This window comes from Saimiri boliviensis, chromosome 7 (genome assembly GCF_048565385.1).
Source record: "Saimiri boliviensis isolate mSaiBol1 chromosome 7, mSaiBol1.pri, whole genome shotgun sequence".
Classification (NCBI taxonomy): domain Eukaryota; kingdom Metazoa; phylum Chordata; class Mammalia; order Primates; family Cebidae; genus Saimiri; species Saimiri boliviensis.
Window position 1 is genome coordinate 94,249,899 of NC_133455.1, and position 18,115 is coordinate 94,268,013.

An 18,115-nucleotide genomic window follows, 5' to 3' on the forward strand; every position below is an offset into this window, starting at 1 on the left:
TGCAAGCTTTCTTACTTCATAAGAGATGATCTTAAATTCTAAAGGTCTTGAGATTAAAGTAGCTAAACAGTTAGGCTGACTTTTCTTTTTTCCTCTTTTTGGAAAAGTAAGTATTTCATACTTTTTCATGTTTAGTTTCAGTCATCATTGATGATTGATGATATGAATGTGTGTGAACTGAACCAGTGAGCATGTATTCTGACTATATTCTGTCTACACTTAATGAATTTGACTAAAGGGGAACAATGGTAACTTCTTTAGGCACAACCTTTCCCCCAATATTTTCAGCTTCTCTTCTGAATTTAGCTTTCTGAAACTCCTTATACCACCTCCAACTTCCTGAATCTGATCCTGTATGCCCTCGAAACCAAAGCAAGTGGTTGGTCTCTGTCCTATTGAAAAGGAAACTGGACACCTGAATGCTCCATGACACTGTGGGAATAAAACCACCTTTTTGTCTGTTTCACTTGTTACCTGGACCAATGTCATATTCTCAGGCTTGTGGTTAATGTAGAAGTGTGTTTGGAAGTTGGATGGTAAAAAGGAGACTTTCCCTGCACCACCAACCCATTTTTTAGACCACCCTTATTTCTCTGTCTAGGAATTGAACCATTTTTCTACTTTTTCCCATGCTTTTTAGCTCTTGTAATTTGGACTTGATTAATCCTTGATCTTTTTTTTTTTTTTCCTACCTCACTGTCCCAGAAATTTTATTCCAGAAACCCTAAAGACATTTATTTCAAAGAAATCTCTACTATTAAAATAAAATGCCTTAGCACTTTAAGATATTACACCAAGGTAATACACTCTAGCTCACATTGATCTCTCCTTTGTCCAGCCTCAGGATTGATTAATTTTCTTGAAAGTCAGGTTTTGTCCATGGGGAAAATGATTTCTAGATTTCTAAATTTCCTTAAACCTTTTTTTGCATGTCAAAGCAAATTTAGAGATCTGGAAACAGATTTTTTTTTTTTTTTAAGTAAAATGAAATGACCGTGTAATTTAACATCTGAACTGGAACACTTTTGAGAGCAAAATGGCACACTAAATGTAATTAACAAATGTTAATAATTCTGTATCCAATGAAACCAGGAATTATAGTGAATTAGATACATTGTAAGAAGAATTCTTGTCAAACATCACAGAAATAGTAAAGCCAAACTGATCCAACCCAATGAAATGTAGGAAGAAAAGAAAGAGGCAGAAGTCAGAGAGCTGTCGGACTCCAATGTCCTCCCAACCCTCACACACTAGTGACTCTTCCCCTTCCACCCAATACACACACTTGGTGGCTCTTTGTGGAGTGGTGCTATACAAACATCCACATGAATTTAAGAGACTCAATAGATTTGGTGCTAGTAGCTTTCTTCCTGATGTAGAATCTGGAAAGGTTATAGGCTTCTAAGAAAATCCCGGCATTTCCATCACTGGTGATTAGAGGTGGCTGGCTAAAGATGTCACAATACTGGTGCTTGCAGGTTACTGGGAGGGGGGGTCCACAAGTTCCTTCAGGCTCTGATCAGTGGCCAGTGAAATGCCAAGATCAATGTACCCAGGAGGAATCAGGGTAGGGAAAAAAACCAGCATATTATACAGGAGCTTCGTGATTAAAGATAAATGGCCAGGGCCACAGACTTTAGTGTCAGGTACATGGAAATTCTCTGAAAGCCTGGATGAGCAGTCCCATGTAAGTAAACAGCAGTAGTGAACCTAACCTATCCCAGAACGTGGAAAATATTAGAAAGAAAACATTTCTCTGACATCCCTTCTTCCATCAACAACAGATTTCTTAAGCTCTTATATGCATCCAGATGCCATTCTGGGGATCAGGAGAAGAATAATAAAGAAAAAGTCTGAAAACCAGCATTTACCCAAATGAGACTGAGTTCCCTGCAAAACTTTCAAAACTGAATCTATGCCCTATCACCTTCCACTTTCCCACCTGCCTTCCAAAGCGTTATGCTCATGAGAAAGATAAAGTCCATTATGGAAAGTAAAATGAAACAAACAAACAAGCGAACAAACCAAATGAAGATAATTCTTCTCCCAGACATCTGGGTGACAATATATTTGTGAGTGTACAACATGAGTAACAACAGCTAAACAAACAAACAAGCGAACAAACCAAATGAAGATAATTCTTCTCCCAGACATCTGGGTGACAATATATTTGTGAGTGTACAACATGAGTAACAACAGCTATAGGCAAGTTGCTTGGACTCTCCAAACCTTAGTTTTTTTTCTTAAAAAATCTGGGGTCATATTTAATAAAGATATTTTCAAAAAATAAATGCCATAATTTTTCTTAGGACATTGCACAATTTCTAAAATCAACTTAGAAGTCAAAGATTTTTACCTTGTTTTTTCATATGATACAAGGGGAGCACAGAGAGATACATACCCTCACTGACATTGAAACATAAAACATCTTCATTTACTCAGTTATTTATCAACGATTTAAATAGCACCCAGCTGCCAGATCCTGTCCTAGTAGAAAGGGATGTAACAGTATACAAAACAAGAAAAAAAATAAATGCATATAAAAGAAGCATAGGAAGAGAATAAAGCAAGGAAGAGGAAAATAAATCAACGGTGACCTTTGTGTGTGTGTGCACGAATAACTGTGTGCAGATGTGTGCCTGTATGCCCATGAGTGCAAGAGAATGTGTAAATCCTGAAATGGTAATATTCAAGCTATTTATCAATGAAAGCAGCACAGCTGGTGAATAATCAGAATGAATACCTGACCTGTAAGAAGGGGCTCCGAAGGGGAGGCTACATTTGTCTCTGATGGCAGCATCCTGGTGGGTGTGATATAATTCACATAAAGATGATCTGGAAAGAGTCCGAAAGGGAAATCATAAGACTTTGCTCAATGGAAGAAATGGATGAAACATTTAGGTTAGTGCCACATTTTAAACAACTATCTGTACCGTTGATAAAAAGGCATAAAGAGCTTTTGATTTGTTTTAAAATTAAGAGATTAATTTTGAAGTGATACTTTCACATTGAGGCTCATGGTCTCTGTGACTCAAAATAGCATTTTACACTAGCATGAAACTAACTCAGATTTTTAACTACATTAAGGAAAAAAAGCATCATTATTTCCTTCAGCCCCGCAAGCATTTTTCTTGAAGACTTTGTGTGGCAGGGACAAAGCTATGTGTTTACCAAATTCCATTTCACTTTCTTCCTTCTGGGCACATGCAAGTTTTCCAAGCTCCCTTAAAGTTACATTACGGCCATGTGACTATGTCCTGGCCACTTGCCAAGCTAAATCACACCTAGGCCTGTCCGTTAAAAACAACTCATGCAACAATTCTTTTCCTCTCTCTTTTTCTGAGGTGGGGACTTTGGAAACCATATATTACCGAGGTAGCTACGAGATGAGAGAGGGGTGCCCAATTTGTGCTGGACTTGATGTGAGCAAGAAATAAATCCTTACTGGATTAAATCATTAAAATTTCAGATTTATTGTATTTTTCTTTTTACCAAAGTATAGCCTAGCATACCATGACTAATTCAACTTTTGACAAACACTGTATGGTAATTCTGCATAGAAGTCTATACAAAAAGGATGTATTAAGAATTTAAAAAATTTTGTACAAATGCATTTCACAACATAAGTCAATATTTTCTATGACACTCTTATGCCATCCCAAAATTTGATATTTTGTCAGATAAATGATAATGAATTAATGCCAGGAAGAACACAAATTGCTTCTGAAACACTAAAATGCAGATTGGAGTAGTTTAAATAAATTGAATAAGGCAACATTAGCTGTGATTATATTTAATTATATGGTAACAATTTGGGGTTAACAAATTTGAGAACATAAATCTTTGGCAGTTGGAGCAGTTTTTTAAAAAAATATTTAACTAGCAGATAAAACGAATAATACTGCTAGATCTCAAAGTACTAATAGACTGAGAGGAATCTGAGGACTACTTCTAGACCTAATACAACTAAATTAATATATCTTTGATAGATGTCATGGTAACTAATTGACGGGATTTGTAATTTTCTTCTTTGTAGAAGTCATCTGCAGAGCTGGTAAACTAAAAAAAAAAAATTTAAAACCCTGAAGTATAAGCAATCAGGCAGCCATTAACTTCAGTACACAGGTCACTCTGACATTACATGAAAAACAGGAAGCTACAAATCTTCTTGTAGCTACCAGAAGCTACTGCAATTAAATGTCATTGCCATCATCACAGTCAACTTTAGATACATTTAATGTACATTAAGATCTTTAGGTAATTTGCAAAGTTGAAGGATTACAGATAAATTTTTCTAAAGAAAATTGAATGCTAGCCTGTCAAATTCATTCCTGTCAATTTGTAGGAATTGTACACTACATATGGTGCATGACATCAATTTTCAATGGACCAGATCAACTTTGAGTTGCATCATGATTATGCTATTGCCATTTACACGCAACCAGCTTTGATTTCTGGCAGCTGTTAGAACAATGTGTACCATACCATAATGAACTAAGGATTGCTCAATTATAGGGCCTATTTTCCCACAACAGTAACATTTGTCGTTTTTTGAAGTAAAAAAAATTAAAGACTGACAGAATTATAGACAAAATATTCAAGGATCAATATAATGCATTCAAATTTGAGTACTGTATTCCCTTCAAAATTAATTTTGCTGATGGAACACTAATACTACAACATTATGAGTCAGGAATTTCTAAAATATATCCCCTTTTGGCTCTTTGCCCTTCTTATATTAGTTACTAAGCTATATATTTTTCATTGTTTTATATTGCCTGAAGAACTAAAGAAAAAACAAGTGCAACAAAGTACAGCCGAATGTTAAGACATTTGCCATGAAACTTCTCTTATGCAAAACAAAACATAGAATCCTTAAATTTTTAGAACTGGAAAATATCTTTGAGATCATTCAATTTTTGCTGGGCTATCCCTATAAGTAGTATTTTAAAGATGTGCCTCGTATTTTCCCGGTTGACAGGTTGAGATAGTCAACAGGATGCTTGATGATGGCTGCTGCCCACATAACTTGTACAATTGTATTAAGAAAAAATGCACAGATGCTGGAGATCAGACGGAGGTCTCTGGCAAACCAGCCAGGGGAGACCAAATCATAAGCTCTTGGTTTTGTTCCATTTGCACCACTTTCTAGATATCTATCAGAACTTCCTCAAGTTCCTCTCACCTTTCTTTAAATGAGTCAATGAATATGCAGTGTTATGCATAAATGTTGGCAAATAGTAGACACCCTACAAATGCTTACATCTGACACGATTGCATGGTGTACACTTTGAATAAACCTCTTAGGACATTCTGCTTGGTGTTAGCATTGGTAGAAGATTTGTCTCTGCTAGGAAATTGTCGACTTGTTCAGGCTGGGACTTGATTTTGTTTTCACACAACTCCTCCATTCTACACTGTTATGTCTCATATTCAGGCTGTCTTGCATGGATGCTTTTTTCTCCTCCACTCGATTATGAGTTCCAGAAGAACTAAACTGTGTCATCTTTATGTTCCTCACAGTAGCTAACACTGCTTGGTACATAATGAGTCCTTAAAAACTATGTGTTGAATTTGAATGTTATCTCCTCTGGGTAATTTTATTTTCAAAACATTCCCTTTTGAATAGGACTTGTTTTATCACAGCAATTTATTTTGCAGATGAAGGAAACTGAATGAAACTAGAAGACATAAAAAAACTTTAACATGCTGCTTCATTAGAGATTTAACAGGATCAGTACAGTACAGTAGAATGTACACATGTCATTTGATACTTAGGCATTTTCAGATAATATTTGCTCTGAGAAGGTCACACACCTACCTCATTGGGCTTTTAAAAAAATCCGTATGTTATTGTGATAAGAACACTCAACATGAGAGCTTCCATATTAACACATTTTAAAATATACAATACATAGTGTGAACTATCAGCACAATGTTAGCAGATTGCTAGAGCTTATTCATCTTGCTTATCTGAAGCTTTATGCCTATTGATTAGCAATTCACCATTTCCTCCTTCCTTGAGGGCTTTTTAAAATAAGAGACACAGAAGTCTTAAATACTATACATAGTCAAAAAACAAAAAACAAAAACCCACAGGTTCTTTGCAGTGATCAACTTAAATTTACTTGCAAGAGAAAGGAACAGCTAGGAAGCTAAGCCAGACATTTCAATCAGTCACGTATCTGAGCTTTTTGAATTCTCAAAGAGAAATGTTTGTTCATTTAATTGGTTTGCATACAGCTGATATCTGAGGCAGGAAACTTATCAGTCAAAGGTGAAAGGAGAGTGGAAAAAGTTTTAAAAATTACGTGTTTCCTATTCTGTGACCCTCATTCCTAAAGAGTACCAATATTGAGTTCTAGAAAGATTAAAAAAATTGCCCACTTGTTACGTAAAATAGGCTCACATATATACTGTATGTTTTTCTTAAGAAAGTCGGAACATACGTTTTCGACAGACTCAATCTGCAGCACTCAATTTCTACAGTGGCTCAATCAAGGCTGTCTTAATTTCACTTCAGAGTTGAGCATTGATTTGTTTGATTATTCTATGAGGATAATGATTTGACATCATTGGAATGATAAAAATTATCCCATGAAGTTAGAAAGGATTGGGACTGAAACTGAAACAGGAGAGTTCCCTGACCCCCCTCTCAGGATGTCAGGGGTATGGCTCATTTGTTTGGCCACTGTTCCCTCAAACCTCTTACTGGAGGAGAAGCACTTAGACTGGTAGGTGCAGGAGCCAGGGCAAGTGCTTTTGGGCTCCAGCCACACAGTAACATCTAAGGGTGGGTGTCTGTGACTCCTGAAGCCCCAATGAGTGTGTTGCAGTGCTTTTTTCACTCTGCCTTCTACAGATGGCTTAAGTGTTAACCAGCTCCATGCTCTTTTGATACCTTGGTCCTTGTTTGGTGGCCAGGAAGAATCAGATCATATGGACAAATTAAAGGATGGCAAATGTAGGAGATTGTATTGCCAGATGGAGGTGCCTCTTAGCAAGAAGGATGGAGAGCTGAAAAGGGGATGGAGTGGAAAGATGATCATTTTCTGGCATCCTGCAGCTGATCTCCTCTCTGACCATCCCCAGCTGAACTCCTCTTGACATTCAGACGCTTCTTCTCCTCTCTCTTCTGCCACATCACTCTTCTGCTCCTCTGCTCTTTGCTCATACAGCCTGGGGTTTGGGGTTTATATGGGTACAGGATATGGGAGTGTGGTGGGCCAAAAGGCAATATTTGGTGTGAAAACAGGAATACCTGTTCTTATTTAGGGGTGTGGATTTCCAGGCTTGAGGATGAAGCCTTTGCCAGGGCAACTGCCCTCTTCTATCCAGTATTTCCTTGCCTCCTGCTTGTATCAAAACCTTGTCATTCATTGTCTCTGTAATCCAAAAATTAGCTAGTTTTCCAAAGATCAGAAAAGACCCAGCATAGAACACCTGCAGCAACTGATTCATTTAATCTCATATTGGAGATTTTTAGTGTTTGAATGTAACCAAAACACAAGTTAGTTGCTCACGGCATGTAGAGTCCCATGAACAAGGCAGAGGTCTGCTGCAAAAGTCAGAAATGGGGAACCAGAAAACAAGGAAAGAGAAAGAAAATAATACTAATAATTAAGCCACCTCTTAGAAAAATGGGGGATATTCGGTTACATGAATAGGTTAAAATGTTTGCAGTTTTCCCAAGAGCCATGAATAAAATTATAATTAGCAGCCAACAGTTAGCGGATCTCTCCCCTGAAGAATTCATTTAGGGAAAATCTAGTTATGAGATCCTACGGCTACAACTCTGTCTTTGAAAAGGTACTTCTGTAATATCAAAATTAGACCTCATTCTACTCTGCTGATGGGTCTATCAAACATAATTTCTCATCTAAATGGAGACAGTTGAGAGTGAAGGGTGCCCTGTAGATAAACACGCAAAAATCACAGTCATATCCCAATGCTATGTCAAGGTATACAAGGTCATCACACCAATAGAAATTCTTACATTTCACATGGTTCTATGACTATCTGTGTGAACCCAAAGTATCTGAAATAGGTCTGTCAATTTACGAAGTTTATTTTGCCAAGGTTAAGGATGTGCCTGTGACACAGCCTCAGGAGATTCAATGACATGTGCCCAAGGTGGTCCAGGCACAGCTTGGTTTTATACATTTTAGGGAGACAAAAGACAGCAGTCTATATGTGAAGATGTACTTTGATTTGGTCCAAAAAGGCAGGACCACTGGAAGCTGGGTGGCGGGGGTGGGGGGGTCCTTGCTTCCATGTTATCACATAGATAGGAGACAAAAGCTTGTATTCTTTTGGGCTTTGATTAGCTTTCACTACATATAAAATTTGCACGCGAGAAAGGGGTAGAGTAATTAATAGTCACTTATATCTTAGTCTGGCTTAGTGAATCTGCATGAACAATAGGTCAGAGGAAGCAATGCTATGCATTTGTCTCAGGTGAGCAGAGGGATGACTTTGAGTTCTATCTTTTATCTCGCACCTGTAAAGATAAGCTATCAATTTACATCACCAGGTGAAGTTCTGCAGAACTGTTTTAGGGTAAAGATCTTGAAGACCACAAGGAGTTTCCTTGTGGGTTAATTGTGAGAGATGTATGTAACTTTTAAAATCTTTGTAGCTATTTTATTTAGGAATAAAATGGGAGGCACATTGGCCTGATGCAGTTTCCAGCTTGACTTTCCGTTTGCCTCAGTGATTTTGGGGTCCTGAGAGTTATTGTCCTTTCACACCTGAATCCTTCTTCTTTACTTCTTTTCTCTTTTCCTCCTCCCTTTCTTCTTCCTTCTCCTTCTCTTTCTTCTCTTTTTCTCTCTCTTACTATTTCTCTCCTTTTGCTGCTTTTCTTGTCTAGAGTGTAGACTAGATGCCAGATTGGGAGGTTTTCAAAAACAAAACTGTTGGTTTTTTGTTTTTTTTGTTTTTTTATTTGAAGAAAAAGAATACTGTCTTTTACTTAGTCCACATATAACTAAGTTACAGGAATAAATGAAAATATATAATTGTTTTAAGCATTTTTCTTTCATTTCCACTTATATTGCATCCCTGAACTCTTTCTCCCTTTTGCCCTGGGTTTCTAAGAAGAAAGAATGCCTTGGAGTTTGGTCAGTTCACAATCCATTTTTTTGTGCCTCTGAGACCTTCAGCATGCTGAGTATAGCAGAAAAGAGACTGCAAGAATTTGAGGGTTTCTGATCATCAATATAAGAAACGGCAAAAAGGGACTAGAGATTGGAAGAGCTTGGTCAGACGGGAAAGAAAAGTAAGAAGAAAGTCAGGTGTTCTATTAAATTTTATGAATAGAAAGGTTTAAGAGCTGTAGGCAATCACTTTTTAAAGTGAAACTTTCAGGGAGTTTGGAAAGTTTTACTCTCTGACATGCAAATTAATTCTAATACATCTTTAGGTGAACTGCAATAAACGCCAGCAACATTTTCATTGTTTTATGAGGCTGGACTTACACATTTTTTTTTTTGAATGTAAGAAGTAACACTAGTTTTACTTGTGTTATCCTACTAAGCAAACAACAAACAATAGGCACTCAATTTAGAGAATTAATGTTGAATAAAGCATATGTAACAGATGATGCTTGTGGAATGAATGAACAATGAATACATAAATAAATGACCACATTTGAAATGTCAGGAAGTTTTTCTCTTCTGAACAGTCTGAGGACAAGTGGCATACAACAGTCCTTTATCCCTAAATATTTTAATATGTATTTTGTCAGTGTAAAAAATCATGTGGTTTTAACTACTCTTAATCAATTTTACGGCTCTCTAGAGAGAATGTGGGGAGATTCAGAACTGGGTGGTTGCTATTGTTCTCCTGAGAGTTGTTTGTTAATAATGTGTTTTCTCATACAGATATGACCAGAACAACACCCTGGGCACACGCCTATGTGCCCCTATCTTACCTCTCCAGAAATCACAATTTGCAGGAGATCAAGCTCTCACGTTCATCATATTCTTTCAAATGTGGTAGTTGTATGAGGAGACCATGAAAATAGTTCATAAATTTTTGTTCCTTGTGTACCATTAATAATAACAGTGGTTCCCTTCAAATCTCAACTCCTTCTAGCAGAAATATACTCTCAATAAGTTATTCTCTCCAAGTTTATTACCTCCTCTATCCAGTTCATCACAACTGCCACTCACTCCCATTAGCACCCCCTACTGCGTTCTCATGGGCCTGGGAATTCTGTTCTCTACTCTATTCCCCTCTCTTATACATGAGTCACTAGGATATTGCACGAGCCTTGTTCTCCCTACATTTCTCATGTATTAACTTCAATCACATTTTTTCAGTTTCCATTTTCCTACTTTCCACCAATGTATTGCTTATTCCTTCACTTTCTTTGTTATCTCAGGTCTGATTTTGACTCTTGTTCATTCTCTTTTAGTTTTTCTTGCTTATACTTACTGCAGTTCTCAAGAAAAGTGTTTAGAATAAGTTTCTGAGGACACCAACGTATTGTTTACTGGCTCTTCTGAGAAGTTTTCCAAATCTTAGTAGACTCCATTGGCGATTCAGGAAAACAGGAGGAGGCCTGGAAGGCTGTAAATTTCTGTGCGCTTCCAAAGATATTTTAAGGGAGAATTTGCAATTCTCCCTTAGAAAGAAATGTCAGTCCTGCAGGTCAATCCAAGCTGCAGGACTGACATTTCTTTCTTCTTCTTTTTTAAAATTGGCCCACACAGTAATTTAAACAATTTCAATTAGTTGCCGGCATTTTACAAAGAGATTTTGGCTTCTCTTTAAAATAAGTATCTGTAATCCTGCAGGGTAACAAGCTTCAGCTGAGTAGCTCCTAACCTCTTTAGATGGAGTGTGTAATTCGGAGTTTGACACAGTCCCCATCAGACCCATTTTAATCATTTCTATTCCCTTCCTGAACCCTGTAGTCAGTTGAGTTTTCCACATTTGTATTAAAGTCTTAGTAGCAGCCTGTTTTGAGAGGTGGAGAGCAGTGCCCTATCAAGGCCATAATTGTCCTCCAAGGACACAAAGAACCCAGAGTATTTCCACTCTGCTCCTTTGCCTTGTTCCCTGGTGATATTTTGTTGAGAATGACTGACAGACTGAAATATCAAGAATCATGGTGATACCATAATTTCATAAACCTCTGAAAAGTCAGCAGGCTTAATGTGGAATTTCCAATCCTTTCATCCCTCAGCATGAAGAGTTGTGAGGAACGAAGCAGTGCTCTGGCGTAGGCACAGTATTCTCGTATGAGGCCAGGGCCAGACTCAAGCATTTTACTTTGCTTTGTTCTTTCACTTGACAACGTTTCCATGTTCCTACTGCTGTTGGATTGGCTATTTCTTAAAAGGAAGGTTATTAGGGGTTAGGAAGAAACACAGGAGTTACTGTAATTGGTCAAAAAGAAATAAATAGCTTCATGTTACAATCTGGACTAACACCCTTGTTTGGACTCTGGATGCATTTGAGGAATGTCACAAGTCCTTGTAGGTGCCCCCTGCTTCCTTGCTTCCCCCACTGTGGCTCCAGGATAATCTCGTACGACTCTCTCCCCTGCACTCCACTTCATGCAGACTTTCAGGTCTCCTTCAGATTTTTGGTACCTATATAAAATGCTTGGAAGCAGCCTGTTTGGGGAGGTGGAGAACAGGGATATGTCAAGGTAATAATTTATCCTAATAGGAGACAGACCCCAGAGCAGGTCCCTCTAGCACATCAGTCTTTTCCCTGCCTCAGGGACTGGTATTTGCTGTCTGTCTGCTTTCATTTTTTAGCTTCTCTCTTGAATTGTTCTTCTCATCTTTTAGGTCTCAACTTAAGTGTGTGGTCCTCAAAAAGATCTGCGCTGCTAATTTTATTCAAGATGAGCCTACACATTTGTTCTTCATCAAATTACCTTATTTTCATCACAGCATTTATCATGATCTTTCATTATATTATTTATTTGTTTGATTTTCTTCCTCAGACAGGAAAATAACCTGACCACAGTGACCTTGTCTGCCCACTTACTCATCTATTTCTGCCACCTAAGCATTGTCTGGCTCATTGCAGTCATTTGACAAGGATAATAGAATAACTAAATAAATGCGGACTGGCTGGGCATGGTGGCTCTCACCTGCAATCCCAGTATTTTGAGAGGTTAAGGTGGGAGTATTGCTTAAGGTCAGGAGTTTGAGACCAGCCTGGGAAACATAGTGAGATGCCCCTCTCTACAAAAATTAAAATAATTAACTGGGCATGGTAGCATGGGCCTATAGTCCAAGCTACTGAATCCAGGAGTACAAGGGTGCAGTGAGGTATGGTCATTTCAATGCACTCCAGCCTGGGTGACAGAGCAAGACACTAACTCTCAACAACAACAACAAAAGTGGACCACATGTTGAATGCCTTTTGTGCCTTTGATATTTCTGCTTCCAGTAATATAGTTTCTAGAGACAAATTATACTACTAGGGTATATTAATTATTTTCACCATACATATAAATTAACTTAAGAGTGCCAAAGTATCAAAGAAGACTATAATTTACTCTAATCAAATAGTGTTATACTTTTCTTAAAATATGAATCAACAGTGCCATCTACTCCAATTTCTAGTAACCTTCTCCCTTGATTCCTTTCAGAGGGGTTTAAAAATGGGAGTACACCCCTTCATGTTAAAAAAAACTCAATAAATTAGGTATTGATGAAACATATCACAAAATAATAAGAGTTATTTATGATAAACCCCCAGCCAGTATCATACTGAATGGGCAAAAAGTAGAAGCATTTTCTTTGAAAACTGGCACAAGACAAGGATGCCCTCTGTCATGACTCCTATTCAACATAGTCTTGGAATTTCTGGCCAGGGCAATTAGGCAATAGAAAGAAATAAAGGATATCCAAATAGAAACATAGGAAGTCAAATTATCTCTGTTTGCAGATGACATGATTGTATGTTTAGAAAACCCCATGATCTCAGCCCATTAACTCCTTAAGCTGATAAGCAACTTCAGCAAATTGTGAATGCTCATTCACAGTTGCTACAGAGATAATAAAATACCTAGGAGTACAATGTACAAGGGATATGAAGGATCTCTTCAAAGAGATCTACAATCCACTGCTCAAGGAAATAAGAGAGGACACAAACAAATGGAAAAACGTTCCATGGTCATGGATAGGAAGAATCAATATTATGAAAATGGTCATACTGCCCAAAGTGATTTATAGATTCAGTGCTACCAACAACCCTATCAAAAAGTGGGCAAAGGATACAAAGAGACATTTCTCAAAAGGAGACATTTATGCGGCCAAAAGACATATGAAAAAAGCTCATCATATTGATCTCTAGAGAAATACAAATCAAAACCACAATGAGATACCATATCATGCCAGTTAGAATGGTGATCATGTAAAAGGAAACAACAGATGCTGTAGAGAATGGGGAGAAATAGGAACGCTTTTACACTCTTGGTGGGAGTGTAAATTAGTTCAACCGTGGTGGAAGACAGTGTGGCGATTCCACAAGGATCGAGAACTAGAAATACCATTTGACCCAGCAATCCGATTACTGGGTATATACCCAAAGGATTATAAATCATTCTGCTACAAAGACACATGCACACGAATGTTTACTGCAGCACTATTCACAATAGCAAAGACTTGGAACCAACCCAAATGTCCATCAATGATAGACTGGATAAAGAAAATGTGACACATATTCACCATGGGATACTATGCAGCCTTAAAAAAGAATGAGTTCATGTCCATTGCAGGGACATGGCTGAAGCTGGAAGGCATCATTCTCTACAAGCTAGCACAGAAACAGAAAACCAAACACTGCATATTCTCACTCATAAATGGGAGTTGAACAATGAGAACATATGGGTACAGGGAGGAAAACATCACACACCGGGGCCTGTTGCGGCATGGGGGGCTAGGAGAGGGATAGCATTAGGAGAAATATCTAATGTAGATGATGGGTTGATGGGTGCAGCAAACCACCATAGCTCATATATACCTATGTAACAAATCTGCACGTTTGGTACATGTATCCCATAACTTAAAGCATATATATATATACATACATGTGTATATATATGTATATATATGTACATGTATATGTACATATATGTACAGGCATATGTATATATGTATATGTATATGCATATGTACATGTATATATACATATATACATGTACATATATACATGTATATACATGTATGTATACATATATGTATATATGTACATGTATATATATACACACATGTATATATATATACACACACACATATTTATATATATACACACATGTGCACTTTAAGTTCTGGGATACATGTGCAGAATGTGTATATATATGTGTATATACATATATATACACATTCTATATGTGTATATATATGTGTATATATATATACACATTCTATATGTGTATATATATATATACACATATATATGTGTACACACACACACACACACACACATACATGTATACATCTATAAAGAATCTGACTAAAACCCACTGAAACCAAGATGGCAATGGGAGTGACCTTTGGTCGTCCTCACTGTTACAGTCCTACCAGTGCCATGACAGTTTACAAATGCCATGGCAATGTCAGGAATTTACCCTACATGGTCTAAAAGGGGCGGCACAACTTATCCACCCATTGTTAGCAAAGAATCAAGAAATAACCATAAAAGTGGGCAACCCACAGCCCTCAGGGATGCTCTGCCTATGGAGTAGCCATTCTTTATTCCTTTACTTTCTTAATAAACTTGCTTTTACTTAAAAAAAAAATTGTCATCTTTCAAAGTTTTTGTCCCACTGAAAACACTCAGAGAACGAACTGTAAGATTGGGATATTTTAATTTCAAAAATTTATTATTGGCTTTAAGTTTCTTTAAAGAATGTTTTCCCTTATTGTTTCTGCCTGAATTTTAATATGCCAGAATTCCTAGAGAATCATATAGTTAGAAAAATCCATTAGTGTTCTAAACTTAGAAACAAAAGATGAAAAAATAATATATGCTGGCCATATATCCGTATATAGGTATATATTTCACCTTATCTGTGATTTTTTATTATTTCTTTGCCTTAATAAAAGTCATTGGTATAAAAAACAAACAGAAGAGTAAACTTTTTGGATAAGGTTATATCAAGGCAATTTAATTTGAGGCATATTTATTTGAGCCATACGATAAGTGTGTTAATCGCATGAACTGTACGATTATCAAATAGTTTTTAATATCAAACTGAAATTATTTTTAACTCAATGTACTCTTTGTGATAATAGTCAGTGCCTTATTTCCTTGTTTTCACAGGCATTTTTCACTCTATAATTCTCACTTATTTATTTTAAAAAAAACTAGCCAATTTGACTTTCAGAGTATGTAGTGGCTCTTGGAATTTACATATTTATATTTCTTTAAGCATAAACTCTGAAGTCATTCAATGCCTGCTGGACGTGTAGGCATAGTCCAAATTTAAGTATAAATCCTAGTATAAGGCAAAAGAAACGTGGAAATCCGAGTATATTAGGCCATTTTTGCATTGCTATAAAGAAATACTTGAGACTGGGTAATTTTTAAGAAGAGATTTAATTGGCTTAACATTCTGGAGGCTGGATAAGAAGCATAATGCTGGCATCTGCTTCTGGGGAGGCCTCTGGAAGCTTACAATCATGATGGAAGGGGAAAGGGGAGCAGGCATCTCACATGGCAGGAGCAGGAGCAAGCAGTGGGGAGATGCCACACATTTTAAAATAAGCAGTTCTGTAACTCAAAGCAAGAACTCACTAATCACCAGTGGGATAGTGACAAGCCATTCATGAGGGATCTGCCCCTATGATCAAAACACCTCTCACCAGGTCCCATCTTCAATACTAGAGACCATATTTCAACATGAGATTTGGAGAGGACACATATTCAAACCATATCATCATGCAGTTGCATAACCTCAGTAAGCCCAGAGATTCCCAACCATAGTGATGAGCTTTGCTGCCCATGAGGCCATAGAGCACGTCTGTAGTCAGTCCGGCTCTTACAGGCTGTTAGCCTTTTTGGACCCTCCATTTATTGCTTTCCCCACTGTCGTTCTAGATCTTGTCCTTTACTCTCATTTATATTAATGTACAACTTATTCTAACCCCTTCTGGACATGCACCATGTATATGAGAAAGATTGGTTCTAAACACATTGGTCCTTTATTGGTTTCATGTGATTTTAGTCACTGTATCATGCTTTGAATTAGTTTCACAAATAAACCCAAATGAAAAATATGGATATCATTGCATTTATATGATTCACTTTGATTTTTGAGTCTCATTTAGAAATAGATCATGGAAAATTTTAGGCATTCTTATTTTGATTATAATTGTCTTGGTGAGTTACTACACTGTTACCTTACCTCCTATGGAGTTATCCTTCTCATTTCTAATTTTCTTAGGCCCACAAAAATGTCATTAGTATCTTTATTTATACTCACTGCATTGTCCAGTACCAGTTCCACAGGGAATCTGATCTAAAATCCAGCCAAATGCCGGTGATATCCTATCTCAAACTATCCATTTCCCCTTACTTCATTATGATTACCTTCGATTTCCAGTTTTAGCAAATATCTATTCTCTGTGATAGTGCTGACTACCAAGCTGAGAGGGTTATTTCTGTGATTAAAATTCCATGGTTTCTTGCAACTAAATTCTTTGCTAGAGAGAACATTGAATATTCCCTGGAGGAAAAAAAAACAGCATAACAATTTTTTTGTTGCAGAAATTTACCATTACAAATTCTAGGGAGTGCCCTTTCATTAGTTTTCTCCAGGAGAAATCAAATAATGCTAATCAGCTGCACAGCAAGAATCAGGTTTTGACAATTTATGTTTATAATAATAAAATAATACATTTTACATACACAGAATAATTTTTATCCATATTTTTATTTCCAAAACCAAATGGAAAGTAAAAGACTTGAAACAATTAAAACAAGAATATACTATGAAAAATTGAGTCCTACATTGTACTATTTCTGGTCCCTCTATGGTTTATAGACCCTGCTAATATAATCATTTTTTTTAGCATTAAAAAATAAACTATACATTTTTTGTGCAATTAAGAATTCAGAGGGATATTATTAATTGTACTAACAATTCTCAATATCAAAGCAAGCAAAAAGAATTTCTTATAATCCTGATGTGTGGCTAATTCTATATTATATACTATAAAGGAATACATGGCTTTTGTTGCTGCAAGTTTTATAATTTTGCAAGAAAGCAAGTAGAAAGAGAAGTCAGATACACGCACATATAATAAAATTCTTGTTTTATAGTATAAAAATGGCAAAATTAAAAATATTTTACATGTTGCAATCTTATAGAGGCATTAATGGAGGGGTGTGATATTTTGATTGCCCTTATAGAGTATAGGAGTTAAATTAATGGGTAGATGAAGAAGGAAGAGCAGAGCACCCAGTAGAGGAGAGGGTAACATCTATCAAAAGGTATGCCAGCTCCTTTCCCATAGGACCATAGATTTTTGTTTAACCCTCAAATTTTGTTGGACAAACCCTCTGTAATAAGCATAGTGTTCTCTAGAGAGCTGTAGGACTTTAAGTTTCATGTTTTTCTTAGAAATGAATGGAGTTGCTGAGGTGACTTGTACCAAGTAAAACACACCAAGTTCAGTGATGTTCAATTTTGCCATATGTGTAGACACAGCCGTAGCTATGGAAGCTATTTAGATTTTGTGTCAATGACAGGAGTTTAACAGGTAAGGTCACTTTGTGATTCAGAACGGAAAGACAAATGTTCTGAACTAGATAATAAAATACAGCTGGACATGTAACAAGATTGTTCTCGGGTACTGGTATCTAAAACATTATTTGTAATATTGGAGAAAAGCAACAACATAATATGGAGAACGATGCCACAGGTAAGAATTAACATCTGATGTTGCCATCATCTGTTTATAGCATGCATCTGACTTCAAATAGCTGCAAAGAAGAGGAGATTTTTGGAATTAAACAGAAATATTACAGATCCAGTGTCTTCTAGGTAGTCAGAAAACCAATTATTTCAGGCTCTTGAATTTTGCTTTTTTTTTAAACCAAAATTTCAGAAGCTATAGATCCTTCCTGGTGTTGTAGT

The 18,115-nt window shown here is 36.7% G+C and overlaps 1 protein-coding gene across 3 annotated transcripts in view; it reads right to left on the reverse strand.

The window, feature by feature from the left end:
- SYT10 (synaptotagmin 10) overlaps positions 1–18,115 on the reverse strand; it is a 119,659-nt gene that overhangs the window by 26,544 nt on the left and 75,000 nt on the right. For all 3 annotated transcript variants that reach the window (XR_012518525.1, XR_012518527.1, XR_012518524.1), the window contains exon 9: positions 2,749–2,835. The gene's annotated coding sequence lies outside the window, so the exon portion shown is untranslated. The remainder of the gene's footprint in view (positions 1–2,748; positions 2,836–18,115) is intronic.